This window comes from Lactuca sativa, chromosome 1, assembly GCF_002870075.4.
Source record: "Lactuca sativa cultivar Salinas chromosome 1, Lsat_Salinas_v11, whole genome shotgun sequence".
Classification (NCBI taxonomy): Eukaryota; Viridiplantae; Streptophyta; class Magnoliopsida; order Asterales; family Asteraceae; genus Lactuca; species Lactuca sativa.
In genome coordinates, this window is record NC_056623.2 from 238,077,950 (window position 1) to 238,097,795 (window position 19,846).

The 19,846-nt window shown below is 35.1% G+C and overlaps 1 long non-coding RNA gene across 1 annotated transcript; it reads right to left on the reverse strand.

Moving 5' to 3' along the window:
- Window positions 1-14,782: 14,782 nt before the first annotated feature.
- LOC111909031 (uncharacterized) lies at window positions 14,783-18,073 on the reverse strand. The gene is made up of 2 exons (XR_002856055.3): window positions 16,609-18,073; window positions 14,783-16,328 (listed from the first exon to the last, which is right to left on the reverse strand). It is a non-coding gene; the product is annotated as an uncharacterized LOC111909031 (long non-coding RNA).
- Between the last annotated feature and the right edge of the window lie 1,773 nt (window positions 18,074-19,846).

Below are 19,846 nucleotides of genomic sequence, written 5' to 3' on the forward strand. Positions count from 1 at the left end.
ACTCAATACTAGCAAGCAATTCTCATATGCTAAAGCACATAAAGCAAGCACATAAGGCATCATTCCTAGATCCTTAGTCCTATTCTAGCATGCTGTTCTACTGAAACTGATAAACATATTCCAACCATTGTATGGGTACTTTGGGGAATACATACTTGAGCTCGGCCGGTCGTGCACATCACACACCTGTTCTTTATCAAAAACTCTTCTGTCTTATTCTTTAAAAAACCAATTTCCTAAAAAAATCTTTTAATCCCTCGATTTGAGTCCAAACACCCCCGAAGGTGTGTCTGAATCCCTCAAACCAGGGCTCTGATACCAACTTGTAACAACCCAATTTTCACGTCCAAAAATTTCATTTTTAAATCAATACTTTGGAAAACATTTGTGAATAAACATCATTTGATCATATCATTTCATAAACAAATTTCGTGTCTGGAAAACAAAACATAAAAACAACCATAATTTCAGAGTACAAAATCCCAGAATAACTCATTGTGCGGAAAACAATGTGCGTGTATGATGTGTCGCTACAGCGCCAGCTCCTTCCCCTTCGATGAAGAGGTACCTGAAAACAAAACTGTAAATTGTAAGTACGAAGCTTAGTGAGTTCCCCCATCGTACCACATACCACACATTCACATAACATACAAACAGTGTCAGACATATTTGGGTGCCCGACCTACCCCTTCGGTCCTTTCGACCGGATACTGCCTAGGATATCTGGGTGCTGGCCTCCCCTTCGGTCCTTTCGACCGGATACTGGGGACTATTTCACCCCTCTACTACTACTACCACATAACATGTATCACATAATCACATTCGATCTAACATGATGGGGCATGACTACCCCTTCGGCCCTGTCGACCGATGATCTCGGGGACTATCTCCCCTACAACTACTAGCATATAACATATCGTACTAGCTCGTATCATAACAGATAATAGTAAACCTAGATGATATAACAAAGACCGTCATCTAACATACGTCGCCTACTGGTGGGCCGACATTGTGGCCTTAGACCCACCGCTACTGGAAGGCAACTCACCTCGTAGTAGCTGCTGATCTGTGCGGGAAATCCTCTGACTACTTCTGTTGCTGCTCCGGAAATCCTCCGGCTATAATTCCCACAAAACACTTAGTCATAAACTGCCAACTACTCTTAGGGTAAAATGCCCATTTTACCCCTGACCAATTCAAAGTCAAAGTCAACTTCCAGTTGACCTGACTCGCCGAGTCCCTATCCTTCTATTGTCCTTATACTCGTCTCTACTCGTCGAGTTAGTGATGACTCGACGAGTTTTCCTTCCAATTGAACATCGACTGAATCTTCATCCTACTCGTCGAGTTCATCTTCAACTGATGAATAGGTCCTGTCCTTGACTCGCCGAGTTGTATGAACAACTTGTCGAGTTCATCTTCAATCTTAAGAAGATTGCCTTGGACTCACCGAGTTGTTCCTGCACTCGCCGAGTCCCATGAATTCCAGAACCATGGCTTAGTCCAAAACGTTGGGTCACTCCCCGGGACCTCCCTGAAACCTTTCCATGCTCAACTGGGTCCTTGACCCATAATAGAAATGGGAGTCAAGCCTCGGACTCGCCTGATGGGTTTTAGCCATAAGAACTTTCCTATGTGCGCATGCAAAACCCTAATGCTTGGATCTAGGCTTTCTAATTAAACATGCTTTGAATCCAAGATTTCTAATGACTAATTAGGTATAAAACAATACAAAATCAGATCTAGAAGTTTACCTGTGAATCTCTTGTTTTGATCTTGTTGTCTTGGAGCTCTAGAGTCACAATTGTCACTCCTCTAATGGCTTACAAACACCAACTAGCAAGGAGGATGATTTGAGAGAGAGGAGAGGGATGAAATTCGTCCATGGTTTTCTTACTTTAGAAGAGATGCCGATTTCCCTTAGCCATGGGGTCTATTTATACTTGTAGACTCCTTAAGGGTTTCACCTTAAACCCTAGGTGGATAATCTTTCCTTAAAGCAATCCAAATCCTTACCATAGATAAGCCTTGGACGATTTTGAGCTATCCCAAGCTCTAGAATCCGTCCAATCCCTATCCCTTAAGGATTTACAGTCTAAAGTGTAACTATCAAAGAATTGACAGTTTATACCCTCTTATTTAATTAATCTCTTTAAGTCACCAAATTAATACTAATTAATTTATGACTTATATTAATCAAATAACAATATTATTATTCCTTATATTATTCTCATAATATATTAATAATATTTATTCTCTCTTAATAAATCATCCTATCAAGTTGCTATGGTGAAGGCAACCCAAAAGGACCATGCACAATCGGGTCAAATACTTGCCTAATATAGTTGCAGCCTTAGACACTATTCCAACATCGCCGAGTCCCAAGAACGACTCGCCGAGTCGAGTATGAATAAGTCTCATTTTCTCAATTTCTGGTGTACAACACTTGACCAAAAGGTAGATCTAGGCTCCTAGGACCGTTCTAGCACGTAAAGTTACGAACTTTATGTGCATGCATAGGGCTTTTGAGCCTAAAATGCCTTAAAATGGATCCTACAATGCATGGGGCCTTCCTTGACTGCAAAAGCCACTCCTTTCTGCCTTGTAACCCCTCCAAGAACCTAGATCTGAAACTTTAACCCTTAACCATGCTTGCAATCATGGTTGGTGATCAAAATGGCTTAGAAAAGCCCTAAAACTTCACAAAATGGGATCTATCAAATGGAAGAGCAAGGTACATACTTTTTACCTTCAATGAGATAAAAATGGTGCACAAACTCGGATCCCTTTAGCCTCCTCTTGTTCCTTCATGCTTTTCCCTTCCCTCCTTGGATCACAAAAGCACCAAAGTCACTCCAAATGCCTTAGATTGCTTCAATAACGGATATGGTTTGCTATGGGGGTCTTCTGGGCTAAATTTATTAAACTTATATGTTTATTTAATACTAATGAGTGTCCAAACCCTTAGGAACTCATGAAACTAGCCCAAAATGTTTATTTCAGAAATTTTAGAAACGTCCCCGCCGAGTTACGGAAACTTAATCGGGTGCGACCAAAAGCCCCGTTTAATGCCGGTATCGGGTAGAATTCCTCCATGTCCAAGTTTTAGGACCTATTTAAAAGTGTTCAAGCTTTCATTTGAAGCTTTTTCTTCATCTCTCTACTCTCTCTCTAACCTCTCTCCTCAACCAAATTTAAGGGTCCAAAACATCAAATTTAAGGCTTCTAATCACCAAGGTACCTTCCCTAACTTGTTATACAACCCCTCTAGCCTTCAAATACAAGTTTAAACCATGGATTAGGACCATTATCATGTGTTTACGGCCCTAGAAGAGTCCTAGGCCGTAAACTCATATAAATGGGGTTTTTGAGCAACAAAACCCTTCCAAACCACAATTAGACCTTAGATATGGCTAGATGACTTTTATGGAATGGACTTAGAATGCCTTGAACCATGATTTAGAGCCTTGTTCATGTGTTTACGGCCCTGGAGCATTCTTGGTCCGTAAACACATATAAAAGGGGTTTTTATGCCCTTAAACTCTTCCAAAACACCAATAAGGCTTAGATACGACTTGTAGAATTATGGTTTTGGCCTTGGAACACCTTGAACATTAATTTAGAGGAGTAAACTTGAGTTTACTGCCCAAGAACATGCTTGGGCCGTAAACTCATATTCTTGGGGAGTAAACTCCTCTAAATGTGTTAAGATGCCACTTAAACATACCTTAAGCCATGAGATAAATTCTAGAAGTGTCTACCATCAATTTAGAAGCCTTAAAACATAATAAAACACCCATCAAAGGAGTTCACGGCCATGAGGGGGGTTCATGGGCCGTAAACTCCAAAAACCATGTCCAAAGTCCCCCAAAATTCATACAAGGCTTGGAAAAATCAATTAGAATCACATGTGATTGTTTAAGGACCAAAACTTTAAGGATTGGATGTGAAGGGAGAGTTTACGGCTGTAAACTCCATGTTTACTGTCGTAAACTCCAATAAATGGTATTTAAGTAAGTCTAAATTCATCCTAATGCCCTAGATAAATTCCTAGCTAAATTATCCTTGTATTTTGAAGCCATTTTGCATCCAAAAGCACCCTCCATGAGTTCACGGCCGTGAACTCATGTGGATGAGGTATTTAGGGCTGTAAACTCCTTAAGGAGTTTACTCTTGAAGAGTAAACTCCATTCCCTAGTCATACAAGTCCTTAAATGCCACCCGGATCCTTCCAAACACTTGTAATGGGGTGTTTTCGCAACTAGAAGTGTATGTCCCTAACAAATAAATTAATCAAGTCCTAAATAGATACAAATGTGTATCGTTTCATAATCCATAGGAATCTTGTGCGTTCACGAACCCAGATCTGACATTTAGGATCCAAACTGACGCGTTTCTCAACCGGTGAGTTCATACCCCTACCCTTTTTCAAATGTTTTCCAATGTTTTTCAAATGTTTTCAAGGGGGGAATACAAGCAAAGGTACGAGGAAATATTGTACTTAAACGTATTTTTAGTTCAAATGTTCTATTTCATGTATGTTTCTAATATCGAAAATCGTGATAACTAATTAATCGAATTGCAGGGTAAACAATTAGACTAAAGTCAGATTTCTTTAAAAAGTGTTTTAAATTATATTACTTTTTGTAAAAGAAATCATACTAATCATAACTAAGATTAATACTAAACGAATACGAATGCGAATACGAATATAACCAGTAGGATAGTACGAATACGAATACGAATATAACCAATAGTATAGTACGAACACGAATACGAAAATAACCAATAGTATAGTACGAATACGAATACGAATATAACCAATAGGATAGTACAAATACGAATACGAATACGAATATGAATATAACCAATAGTATAGTACGAATACGAATACGAATGCGAATACGAATATAACCAATAGGATAGTACAAATACGAATACAAATAGAAATAGGACTACGAATGCGAAATAACGCCTTTGGATGACACCAAGACTTCGAATATACAGTTAGTGTACGCCTTTAATGTCACCAGAGTTTCGAATTTAATACGAAAGTACGCCTCTGGACCTCTACTGAGTTTCGAATACATCCGCCTTAGAATGTCGCCAGAGATACGAAAATACAACTAATGTACTTTTTTGGAAATCATTAGAATAATCGAAAATACTGTAATGTACGTTTCTGGTGAATCCAAATATTCGAAAATACAACTAAGTTAGTAGATGATAGACATTCGAATGTAGGATAACTAAGAGTTTAGAATACTTAACTAATACTGCAAGTATGGTAATCATTAGTACTTCGAAATCAAACTTAAGAACCAACCTCAAAACATAGGAAAATATGGGATTTTCCTGAAGTAACATAACAACTAGTAACGAAATTAGAAACGAATAGACAACACATCACATAGGAAAATATGGGATTTTCCTTGGGTAGCATAACCACTCATATATGAATAAAGTAACAAACGAATAACTAAACTATTAGGAAAATATGGGAGTTTCCTGGAATGACATAACAAACCATTTTCGAATTTGTAACAAAAGATAACTAAACTGTTTTCATAGGAAAATATGGGGTTTTCCTTGGGTAGCATAACCACTCATATACGAATAAAGTAACAAATGAATAACTAAACTATTAGGAAAATATGGGATTTTCCTGGAATGACATAACAAACCGTTTTCGAATTTGTAACAAAAGATAACTAAACTGTTTTCATAAGAAAATATGGGATTTTCTTGAACAACAACTTTTTCAGAAAGCAAAGGAAACTCGTTCTTTTCAAAACTAAACCGCTTATGAACTCACCAGCTTTATGCTGATTTTTCAAACTGCTTGTATTCTCAGGTCAGCGTTAGACAGGTACACCACCATCTTTTGGAGAAGACGGAGCGTTCCGAAGACTCGTCTTTGCTTTTGTTCATATGATATATGTATATAACACTGGTATAACTTTTTCTTTCAAACAGATGTAAACAATATTATGTAATGTAATGTTTTGTGTTTACTGTTTTACTATGTGCATTGGATTTGATACTCAACGTGGAGTCAACCCCGGAAATGTTTCCGCCTTTGGTTTTTGGGGTGTGACACTTGCCCCAACATATCGGTGTCCTGCACCTACTGGTCTTTCATACAAATGCCAAGGGCTTCCCCTTGGTCTTCTTATAATACATAAACCAACAGGGTCGGGATTGATGCCTTCGATCCATAGTATAGTGAGGAGACTCACCCCACACTGCTGAATCACATTAATAATCCCTGACAGTTGGTTCGACAATCCCCCGAACTATCAATATCAAATAACACCGAATTAACAATTGGATCCAAATCTATATCCTTCAATCCAAACTTAAGGTAAAAAGACCATTTTACCCCTTATCTAGCTTTGCCCAAGACTGAGGCCCAAACCTACAATCCAAAAAGGCCCAAACATGGCCCAAAATATCCCATGGTCAACCTCGATCAAACTTCTGGTCAAAGTCAAAGTCAACAGTCCATGTAGACCAAACACGCTATGTTGCCCCTTGGACACGCCGTGTTCCGCCAACATCCAATCAATCACGAAAAATCCCAGCCACACACCGCGTTGGCTTGCCACCATGTCGTGTTCGCTCGAGATTCAACAGCTTAATACATTAAGTTTTTTTATCCAATTCCAAAAGCTCCAAAGCTCAGATCTAGTCCATAATGTGGTCCAGAAGGATAAAATTTCCAACTTTATCCATTGGTACTACCTAAAAAGGTTCAAAAGTAAATCCATAAGGCTTAATAATGCAAGAGCTTAACGAACAAGCACTTAATCCTCCAAGTACGAAGTCCATCCTTTCCAGAAGTGATTCAAACACCAAAACCATCCCCAAGGTTGGCGCTTTATATACATACATGTCGAATTCATGTCTTGAACCCGAATTAGGTCAAAATGGGGATTCATGACCTAATCTTTATTCATGACAACAAAACTTGATTATACTCCAGATCCAAAACACTACTAACTCCTCTTGACTTGGAGATTCATAAAGTTGCCGACTTTATGAGGTCTAACTAGAGGTGCACAAAAATCGATCCTGAACCGGTCCTGGATCGGTCCTAAGTCGATCTTTTTTTTTAGATCGGTCTTTTTTTGGAGCGGTCTTTTTTAGACCGGTCTCGATCGGTCCTCGGTCGGTCCTTTTTCGGTCCCGTCCTTTTTTGGATCGGTCTTTTTATGGATCGGTCTTTTTCGGATCAGTTTTCCTATAAACTAGTCCGATACTGGTCTTTTTTCGGTTCGGTTTCGGTTTTTTGTTTACGGTTCGGTTTCGGATTTTTTTCGGGTTCGGTTTCGGATTTTTCCAAGTTTCGGTTTTTCTAGTTTTTTATTTCACTTCAATTGTCTTATGATACATTTCATAACATTATAAATCATCATCCATCAAATACATATGTAATAATTCCAAGATTTCATAACTTCAACATATCATTAACATATAAACTTAAAAATTAAGTTCATAATATTACATAGAAAACAAAGAGAAATTGGGTTCATAACATTGCATAAAAGACTTAATAAATATAAATAAGTTCATAACATTAGTGATAATTTCTAAAACATAAATATATCATCAGAATGTCATATCCGGTGGGAAATTCCAAAAGTTGTAGTTGTCGTCGGAATACGGAACTTCTTGGTCGGGGTTGGAGTAATCTTGGCCGGGAGTGATGTTAGATGATGTACTTGTAAAATTTGCATTGTGTGCTTCTTGAGTGTCGACAATATCTTCATCAACATCGGTGTTAGTGTATGATGACACTTCCGCGCCTCTTTTTTCCATTTCATCTACCAAAATCTCGGTTTCCATATGGGTTAACCCTTCTTCAAGATCCGCGCTATTTTGTGCTCTCTCCATTGAATCATAGTAGTCCTTTAGCATCACCGACATTTGCACCGATTCATCGGTTAGCATACACCTTCGAGCACTTAATATCCGCCACTAAGAGAAAAACAACATTCCGAAGCTACGCTACTAGCTTGGACCGTTAGTACATCCCTAGCCATTGAGGCTAGGACTTTATATTGACCTAACCGTTCTCTATCTTCCCACCACTTTAAAACATCCAATTGTGAAAATTGTTCATCGGTCATATTAGAAGCGTAATCAGAATCTTTATACATTGAAAATTCATCTAAAGACGTTTGATTGTATCTTAGACGTTTTGATTGACTATCCCTAAACCATAAGGATCCGATACTCAAGGAACTAGGTGACCTCATGATAGAGGTTGAAGAACTAGTTTGTTGAGTTGGTGGCCTCGGGATAAAAGTTGACGAATTTCGAATTGCATATTCATTATCATATATCATATATAATTGTTTAATCGTGTCTTCAAAAACTGATATATTTTTAGTTATGTCAATATCATCTGATCCCAAAAGATTGTCGATACTAAGTATACTATCTGTTACACCTTTAAAATTCACATATGGATTTAGTGCTGAAGCGATCATAAAAATCGGTGGAAATTCTTCAAAATATTTTTCAAGCTTTTCCATCATTAGAGAAACAATTTTCTCCCATTGCGGATCCAACCCCTCAAAATCGGCTAATGTTTTTATTATTTGAGTAATACTAATCAAAGAAACGTTAGATGTTGGACTATATGTTTGTGACAACATAAACGTTGCTTGATATAGTACTCCTAAAGCCGTATGTAACTCAAGGAGAAGAGTCCAATCCATCTCGGTAATATCCGCATCGGATTCATGGGGAATATGTTCTCTATGATATTCGCTTAATAAATCTTTTTGTTTTAATAAACGCTCAATCATTAAGTAAAGAGAGTTCCACCTAGTTGGCAAATCCGCGGCCATTTTAAAAGCTCTTTTTCCTTTCCTTTTGCAAAATTGCTTGTATTTTTGTTGTTCGAATAGGCCCACTTCTAAAAATTGATGCATTTAGATCTCTAAATTTTGAAAGACGAGTTTCCATTACTGAAACACCATGTTGAACAGCCCAAATTGAAAATATGACAACAACATCGCACATGATAAAATTTGCCATCACATATTGGATTTAAAGCTCGTTTCACTCGATTCATTGCATTAGTATTGTTACTAGCATTGTCGAGTGTTATAGAAAGTATTTTATCTTTTATACCAAAAGCGTTCATGATTCTAATTAACATCTCATATATTTGTTCACCCCCGTGTGGGTGAGGAAATTGTTCAAAAGCAAGAATTCGTTTATGCATAATCCATGTTTTTGGATCGATCCAATGTACCGTGATGCAAATAAATGATAGAGCGGTACCATGTGGAGCGGTCCAAACGTCGGTGGTTAAAGAGACTCTTCCCGAGAAGCTCGTAAAGAATCTCTTTAAATCCTCATGGATTTTTTTAAATTTGTTCATTGCATCACGTTTTAGGGTTGTACGACTTACATGACAATAATCTGGTTGTAGAGCTTTCTTGATGAATCTAATAACTCTCGGCCGAGAGAAAAAATCAAATGGAAGACTTTCTTGTATAACTAGTTGCATAGATAATTGGCGTGCTAGATCATTATCGTAATGCCAAGATACTCCATCATTATCAACTTGTGTTTGCGCAATTGCATTCTCATGTTTTTTTCTACATGAGATCTAATAATTTCAAAATAAACTACATTAATACAATTAACGAAAGAAAACCTAAGTTATTATACATAATTTAGTATAATTTAAAATTAATAACTTGCATTGTCTTGGTTATATCGACTAGTATTAATCATAAACTAAACTAACTTAATCATAAATTAAATTACTTCAAAATAAACGAAACAAATTAAAGTAAACTAATTAAACATAAGAAACTATTATAGCGATAATAAAAAAAATAAGAAAACTTACATCATGTCGTTCTAGTGTCGCATTTGCACCGGCATAAACTTTTCCACACCGATAGCATCTACCGTATAATTTTTTCTGTTGACGTAGTTGCGCAAAATTATTCCAAACAGGTGCGGTACGATTTTCTTTGCTAATTTCATCAAATGGTTGGTTCGGATCAAAACCGGAGCGACCAACGCGACGGGAACTACTTTCTTCGCCACCCGACATTATCCGGATGTGGAAACTTCAAGCTTTGTAGTGTAAATTTAGAGACATTTTGAGTAAGGGATAGAATTTGAGGTGAGAAAAATAGTTGGATATGAATAAGTATTTATAGTGAAAAAAATCAGCAAATTAAAAACATTTATAGTCGTTGGCTTTTAAATCTAACCGTTGTAAACTTCTTGAAAAAGCAAATCAGCCTGTATACAATCGCATTTATACTAGCCGTTGAGTATTCTATCAATTAGTTATTATTATTATTATTATTATTATTATTATTATATTAGTTATTAGAGTAAAAAAGAAAAAAGCAAAGGAATGGAGTCAGGGAGTAGGGACGAAATGGAGTTTGTGTTAGTCACTTTGTCGCACATCGCTTGCATTATAAAAGATAAGGAAGCTGGGAGCAATATAAAAAGGATGTAAGGGAAACTCTATTCGTATGAAAAAATTGAAAATAAAACCTTAATTTTGGAGGCCTCATATTTAATTGGGCTACCAAATGTTTTTCATTTTCTGGACCGGTTTGACCGGTTTGGATTGGGAGCTGTCCAAAAAATGGACTGGTTTATTTTTGGACCGGTTCAATTGTGGACTGGCTTAGGACTGGTCTGGACTACCACGTATATCAATTTTAAGGACTGATTAAGGACTGCGGTGTGGACTGTTAAAAGGACTGACCGGTCCAGGACTGGTTCAGTCCATATGCATCTTTTTTGGATCGGTTTGGATTGGTTCTTTTGCCCACCTCTAGGTCTAACCATTCCATCATTCAATAATAAGAAGTTAAAGGAACAAAACTCAAGAGCTAACACCTTGGAATGATAAAAATCAAGTCTTGAAGGGCAAAAGACTATTTTGCCCTTTTCTCAATTGGCCCAAAACCAAGGCCCAATCTAATCACACAAAAGCCCAAGATGGCAACTCAAAGCCCAATATGGTCTCCTAATTGGGCCCAAAACTATCATGGGACCAAAACCAGGATGCCCACAGCCTAACCATGGTCCACAATCAGAAATTCAATGGCCCAACAAAGCCCAAAACCACATCTCACGTCGTGACCATCCTTGGTCACGTTGTGAGTGCTCACTTAAATACATCCCAACTCATAACGATTCAACGTAGCCGACTTATCCAAGGAAAAGTTAATGGGACTACCCTCACATCGTGAGAAGCCTTCTCACGTCATGAGCCTCAACCAAATAACTACAAACGGGGCCAAATGCTTCTTACATCATGAGACCTTGTGTCTCACGTCGTGAGAAGAGTCTGTCGTGAGAAGAGTCTGAGGCTAAAAATCTAACTTTTAAGTCCTTAAACCATTAAGCTTCCAATCCTAATTCTTCTAGAAGCTATCAAGGACTCCAAATGCTAATAAAAATGATTACTTGATGGACATGCATGCCCTTAAGCATGTCCTAAACCCATCTTAGGGGTTGTTTGTTTACCTCTTAATTGAAAAATTAAGAGGCAGCCTCTTAAAATATTAGATGTGAAGTGTTTGGTAGCATCTTATAAAATACCTCTTAATTAAATAATTGCCTCTTAAAAAATCAGACATCTATCCGCATCTGAATTAAAAAAAAAGACGCCCGTGCCCTAAAAAAACCACGCCTCTTTTCTTTTCTTTCTCGTACGCGCTGCAATTTATTTTCTTCTCATCATACAACCTTGCCACTTCTTTCTTCCACCCCTCCTCCTCCAGCTCCGATCCCGTCTGCCACCTCCACTTTGCCTGTGCCGCCTTCGCCTTCGGCTCCGACAGCTCCGCCTCCGGTATCTTCTTCAGGTAATGTTTTTCTTTTTTTCTTCATCTTTAACTCTAGTTTAATGCTTGAAAATAGAGTATGATAGCTTCTTCCCCTGAAAATCAAACATAGAGATTCGTTTGTTTTCTTTTTCTAAATCCGTATGTTGATTGAAAATCGAGTTTAGAGGGATTTTTTTTTCTTTTGAAATCAGAGGAATGGTTAAAAATCAAGTTTAGAGAATCGATTTTATTTGCATCTCTTATTGTAGAAAGTATAATCCATTGTTCCGTTTGATCAATTGTATACTACGCATCAATTTCTTAGGAGAGTCGCTTTAGATGTTTTCTACTCATTAGTGCAGGTTTATCTTTATAGGTATAACGTGAAAAGATGAAGGTACATGAGTTCACTCATTGAAACTCTGCATACCAACTGTTTGTGAAAAGTTCTATGAGCTTCATCAATGTATGTCTTGTGAAGAATAAAAGATGACAACATCACGGTTGACTTTGAAGTTGTACACCTTCAATGGATATACTTTCTCATAATGGCTTTTTGATCAAATCATAAATGCCCATCGGTAGTTTTGGTGTGCAGGAAGTAGGTCTTTGGTTCAGAAGTTGGGTAATATACATATAAGATTGGTGGTGGTTTTTTTTGTCCCATAGATTGAAAGAAATGGATTTGGAAGAATTTATGTTTAATTTGGTTATATTGTGTGATGTTTATGTTTCCATGGATTGAAAGAAATGAATTTAGAAGAATTTATGTTTAATTTGGTTATTGTATGATTATTTGTAACTTTTATCAATTATGTATTTATCATTTAGCACAAAACAAAACTATAGAAGGGTAAAATGGTCATTTTTATCATTCAGATAACAATTCAGATGTTCCAACCAAACAGCATGGTAATAATTCAGATCTTAAAAATTCAGACCCTCTTACAAATTCAGATCTCTTAAAAATTCAGATGCTGCCAAACAGCCCCTTAGGTCAAAATGACAAGAAATGGCCCCAAAATCAAGCAAGATTCATAAATTATAACCATACTTCAGATCCAAAAGACTAAATCACAGAGAATGACTCATTGATCCATAAATTTTCCAACTTTATAGATCCCAAGCATGCAATCCATCATAAACATGCAAAAGGGAGCTTAGAACTTAGATCTAGCAATTTGAGCTCATAAAGATTTGATCTTGGACACTTACAATGGTCCAAAATGTGCACAAGACAATGATGATGGAGCCTCCTTACTGAACCAACACTTTAGGAGTTCTCATTCTTCTTCTTCTTCTAGCCACCAAAACACTAGAATATATCTAAAATCACCAAGATGGATTAAGGTTAGGGTTTTCTGAGTTAAGGGAAGGTGGAGGCTGCGAAATGAACCCCAAAACTGAGTTAAGTGGGCTTAAATATGTGGGAAACCCTAAAGCTTTGTGGGCTTGGGCTGCAACGATCCTCACATCGTGAGCTCAGTCTCGAATAGAATCTTCATGCGGCCCTCCTCACATTGTGAGCCTCCATGCCTCACGTCGTGAGGACCCCTTTTCTCTAAAAATCCAAACTCTTGACCCTCTTAAAAACTAATTCAATTCCTCCAAGAAAACGGATGTTACAAGCAAAAACTATCACAACCGGATAATTACTGGAGATGCTAAGCTCATGGAAGCATTGTAAACATGGTGAACATAGGAGGATTTAAAGCTGATAATAATTTTAAATATGGATATTTACAAAATCTAGAAAACGCATTGAAGGGAAAAATTCATAGCTTAGACATACTGGGTAAACCCGACATTGAGTCAAGGATCAAAACCCTGAAAAAAGATTGACAAATTGTTTATGATATGGTGAATGGTACGAACACAAGTGGTTTTCATTATTATAGCTCCATTCACTCTATAACGGTTGAACCAACGGTTTGCGACCCTTACATTCAGGTACACTATTAAAACTTTTTTGTATCTTGTTAATTATTTATGTTATATTTTTATGTGCTAACCTTTTATGATACAAATTAGGTTCATAAAAAAGCCATGAAGATGGAGAAATAAGATACTTCCCCATTACGAGGATTTATGTATCATTTTTGGAAAGGATAGAACTCAAGGGAAAAGCCAATGATTTTGACCAAATGGAAGAAGATGCAAACAATGAAGAAGAATCTAAACAAATAGAAGATGGTTTTAAAGAACAAACCACGGAAAATGAAAAATCTCCAAATACAAGCTCAAAGAAAATAAAAAGAGTTTATGTTGTTACTAAGAGAATAAATATTGCAGCTAACGTCTTTGGAGAAAATCTTGAAAAGGTAAATCAAGCAATAATAGGAGAAACAAAAGTACCAAAAAAACATAACAAAAAACTTCGATGGTATTGACCGTCTTGAATAGGTTCAAAGCAAGTAGGAAAATAATGCATGATCCAAAAACCGTATTAAGTTTTTGGAATTTAGAAGAGAAGATCAAGAGGATTTTGTGAGGTTCAATAAAAAAATGTTATGATTATATAAAACTTTGTCATGTTTATTAAAAAATATAATTAAGGTATAAAAATTAACTAAAGGGTATTTCTATCATATTACAAAATTTGTTTTTCAATTTCTTTGGGAGATCAACAAACCAAACAGAAAAAAAAAATAAAAAAAAAATCATTCCATGTCAATCAAATGCATTTAAGTTTCTAGGACATTCAGATTCCAATTCCTCCATATTCCAATTGTTTTAACATATTCCATTTCTTTCAAAAACATTATGCGAACCAAACACAATCATGGATTCCAAAATCAAACATTATTGGAATTTAAGAGGCGTTTGGTTGCCAAAAAGAATGAATTTTACTATTCCTAGAAAGGTCGTCAGAAAGAATTCCATTTCATTCTTCTATTAGTAAAGACCAAAATACCTTTCATTATATACATTGAAATTAATAAAAATAAGAAATCTAATTATAAGTGAGTTTAAAATTTAATCGATTTATATTATCAAGTTTCGTTTCTACTCTGCCAACAAAACATGCAACATTACAGTTTCTTCATATTCCAATTCCCTCTTATTACAGTTCCTTAAAAAAATTATATTACTTTCAATAACATTCGGCTTAACCTTATACTCCCTTTATGTGTGAGAAAAAAGAAAATGGGATCTTCATATTAGGCCATGAATTAAGGTCATGTGTATAACCCGAGTAATCCGCACGCATGCAGGGTCCAAAACTCTCTCCACCCACATGACTTAATTTTCAAATAAAGACTTTTATTTCTATTCCCTGTGTAAACTACTTTTCGCATGCACCCTGCATTTTGTCATACCAATAAAGAGGTAACAATTTATAAATGAGGTTTCTGGTTCAAGCATAAACATTGCTTTGGGACATAGTGATTTACCTCTCCCATGTTTGACTATTGGATAAGTTGCGTTTTACCCTTTTATTTCTACGTGTAGGTCAACCGTCATGATAAATTTCATGAGTTTCTATCCAATAATGAACGCATATCTAAGGAGTACCCTAATTATAAGGGTTACAATACAGTGATACACTTGTCTAACACCGACAATGTAAAGAAATAAATAACTTAAATTAACGAAAAAAAAAAGTTTGAGACAATAAACTAGATCAAATATTTGGAAAACAATAGGCAATCTACATTGTTTGACCTATAATCTCAAATTGTACCTCATTTCTTTGTCAATCCTGCCGTACAAACTGTACCTTGTTTTTTGGCCAATCCTTTCGTATGAGTTTTTCACTTTGAGATCAATCAAGCTAAACATTTTGCTTCAGAATGAATTCCCTGCAGCCATACTTGAGCTACCAAAGTTGAAAATTCTTGATGAGATATCTAATACCAACCTCATTGGTTCCTTTCTTAAATTCCATAACAACTTACTTGAACATGTGGATCTAGCTTACACAAGTTTCTTTGGTGTTGTACCAGAATCCATAAGCAACCTAAGCCATTTGAAATGTATGTACAAGGTAAAAGGTACCAATAGCTGACAGGATAAACAACACCCAATGATATGTGAAGTGAAATCGATCTTTGAGTATTGGATTTGTCTTCTAATATGAGTGGAACCCTTCCTTCTGTTTCGGCAGCTTAAGCAATTCGTTGTTGGTTTTGAATATGAGACAAAATGACTTTCATGGCATGATGATGAATGTATTTATTTATAGAAGCATATATTGTGTCTGAAAGAGCTTTGTGTAAGGACCAATAATATCCTATATATGTTTTAGGTTGCTTATAGATTTCAGTACAATCCCAAAGAAACGTGTCTAAGTTTAAATTCACATGTTCAAGTGGGTTGTTACAAAATTCAGGAAAAGAACCCTTGAGGTTAGCATTTGATGTCACATTAAGAATTTCCAATTTTGGTAGCTCAGTATGGCTGCAAGGGAATTGATTCTGAAGTAAACGATTTTTTAGCTTGATTGACATCAAAGCAGAAAATATACAGAATTGGTAGTTCAATCATCGCTGCAGGGAACTAAAATAACACAATTGTTAAAGTTCTGTAAAAGCATGTTCATCGAGTTTAAGGTGATGAAGTTAAAAACGAATATGTTCATCAATTTAAACAACATAATTTGTTAAGTTCCCTTATTTTACAATACGACGACCAGGTTTCCTCTCACCTTTTGTTTCATTCTGATCATATTTTACAATAGTTATACAATTATACCATCGATTACTGGATCTATGTATCCAGTACATATATACATCAAGATCAAAGAATTAGGTCAAAAACAAATATTTATCAAGATTACCTTAAAATTTCACCGAAATCATCATCAAATTTTAGCCAAATCGAATCATGATACTCTCACCACTGTTTTGTTCGACTTTTGCTTTGGATGTTGATTCTTGAGTCCGACCTTATCCTCCCATTATGTGGGCCAAGTAAAATATCTCTTTGTAGCTGTTCCATCTTATTTTTGTATATTTATTTACAACTTGCACCTTCAAGATATAAGTACTTGACAAACGAAACGCCTCTACCCTCAACTATTTCACTAATATATTTACATTTTTGTTTCTAAAATATAGAAATATTTAAAAAAATCACCATGTATTTGTACTAAACATTTTTGTTTCTAAAATATAGAAATATTTAAAAAAACGAGGTCCTTTTAGATTTCCGAAGTATATATAATACGTGGTTTGCTCTAATTTGTACTAATGGGGTGTTTGGGGTTGCTTTTTAGGCTAAAAAGTCATTTTATATAAAAAAAAAATTTGACTTTTGGCTTTTTATAAAAAATGATTTTAAAATGTGTTTGGTTTATCTTTTGAAAAGTTAAAGGCTAAAATCCCAAAAATCACAAAAAGTCACTAATTTATGACTTTTGAAACAGCCCATTTTTGTTCTTGTCAAAATTCATAAAAAGTTGATCTAAAAATGTTCTTAAGTTACCAAACATCTTTTTTACTTTTAGCTTTTCCAAAAAACCAAAAGTGTTTTTTCAAAAGCAATCTCAAACACCCTCTAAACATTTATAAATAGTTCTCTTCCATCCTTAAATCTAAAATATTTATTAATATTGATTTATCAAATAAATGTCATTTTTATGCCCTTATATCGAAATCAATGTATGTTTTGGTAGGGTTTTTTTGTTAGATTTAAGTAAAAATGTAGCATTTCAGAGTCCAAAATATCATGTCTCATAACTATTATTCAAATTTTGGATTTAAAATTTTTGGCTTAGGACTGAGTTCAAAATGTACAAATATCAAAATAAATAAATAAATAAAAGAAATTTAGTCTAAAATGTACGAAAATTATATTAGATTTTGTAATTTTTTACGTCACATCTCAACCTGAAATAAAACTGATTTAGTAAAAAAAAATCCAATATTTAGACACAAAGGTCAAATTGATAAATCCAAAAAAGTTGGGTCATTTCCTTTAAAATCACAATAATGATTATTTGTGGTTACTTTATAAATATCTTAAAAGATAACATTTTAAAAAATAAAGAGAAATTTGTAAAAAAAAATAATAATAATAAATAACTAATAAATAAAAGACCTCTATGGTTTTTTGATTTCTTTGGTTATAGTCAAGGAGTTTACAATTGTAGGTTTGGTTCTTTTAGCTTAATTTGGTTGTGGATTTAGGGAAAATGACTCTTGAGGGTAATTAACTTTTGCGTTTGTACTCATTTGGTCCCTTTTCTTTTTTTTGTATTCAATATACCATCGAACTTGTTGTTGGTGTTTACCATAGCCCTTTTGACCGGCTTTCGACCTGTGATAGCCGGTCAAAGGGTTATGGTGAACACAGACAACAAGTTCGATGGTATATTGAGTACAAAAAAAAGAAAAGGGACCAAATGAGAACAAACGCAACAGTTGGTTACCCTCCTGATTCATTTTCCCTTTACTCATTTACAACAAATCCCACATCATTTCCTACTGATATTAATGACTTTTATGAGATTCATTCTTGCTTCTCTTCAAAACATAACCTACGAAAGAACATTATTCATACATGTACAACTTTGTAATGCACTTGAATATTTATTACGGGAATCTTGACTAAGCAGGCGCATTTCATGACTACATTTACATTTCCAATCAAATGATTTATCGTATCATGGATTCTAGACAAGTCTACAAACGAGTGGAATCACAAGTGCTATGATTTTTGAGTTTACTTAGCTTTAAGATCGAACTCATGGGATAAGATACAACATCAGTATGTACAATACAATGGTGTATTGTACATACTGATGTTGTATCTTATCCCATGAGTTCGATCTTAAAGCTAAGTAAACTCAAAAATCATAGCACTTGTGATTCCACTCGTTTGTAGACTTGTCTAGAATCCATGATACGATAAATCATTTGATTGGAAATGTAAATGTAGTCATGAAATGCGCCTGCTTAGTCAAGATTCCCCTAATAAATATTCAAGTGCATTACAAAGTTGTACATGTATGAATAATGTCTTTTCGTAGGTTATGTTTTGAAGAGAAGCAAGAATGAATCTCATAAAAGTCATTAATATCAGTAGGAAATGATGTGGGATTTGTTGTAAATGAGTAAAGGGAAAATGAATCAGGAGGGTAACCAACTGTTGCGTTTGTTCTCATTTGGTCCCTTTTCTTTTTTTTGTACTCAATATACCATCGAACTTGTTGTCTGTGTTCACCATAACCCTTTGACCGGCTATCACAGGTCAAAAGCCGGTCAAAAGGGCTATGGTAAACACCAACAACAAGTTCGATGGTATATTGAATACAAAAAAAAAAAGAAAAGGGACCAAATGAGTACAAACGCAAAAGTTAATTACCCTCAAGAGTCATTTTCCCGTGGATTTAAACCCTGACTTATGTCTCTTTTGGCATGTTAAGTTTGCTAAATGACTATTTGGTCTTCATTTTATATTTTCAATTAATTGTATTGTTATTGACTATTATTTGGGTTTCCTTCGTTTTGATTTGTTATTACGGTAATAACAGACACATGCGACTAGGGGAGAGAAATTGGTTGAGTTATATATATATATATATATATATATATATATATATATATATATATATATATATATATATATATATATATATATATATATATATATATATATATACCCTTAAAAGTATATAAACTTAGGTACCCCTATACATAAAACTACGTAGTTTTGTTTCGATTAGTCGTTAAATTTTTTGAAAACTACCTATTTCACTGTTCGTGAAAACAGCTAATTAAAATTGCTCCTTGATTTTCTGCATTCATGATACGATCAACAATAGGAAGACGTCGTTATAAAGTTATAATATTTTTATTAGCTTTTTAAACAAGTAGGGATTGGGATAGCTTTTTAAACTTAAAAAAAATCTTTTTTAGAAAAGGAATATTTGATTCATGTCTTTTTTTCAAAAGATAGTTTTAAAATATGTTTTTATAAACTTTTGAAAGGGTAAAAGAAAAAAATGCAAAAGTTGCTAAAAGTCAAAGATCCTGACTTCTTAATCCTGTCATTTTTCTTCTTCTCAAAAACCT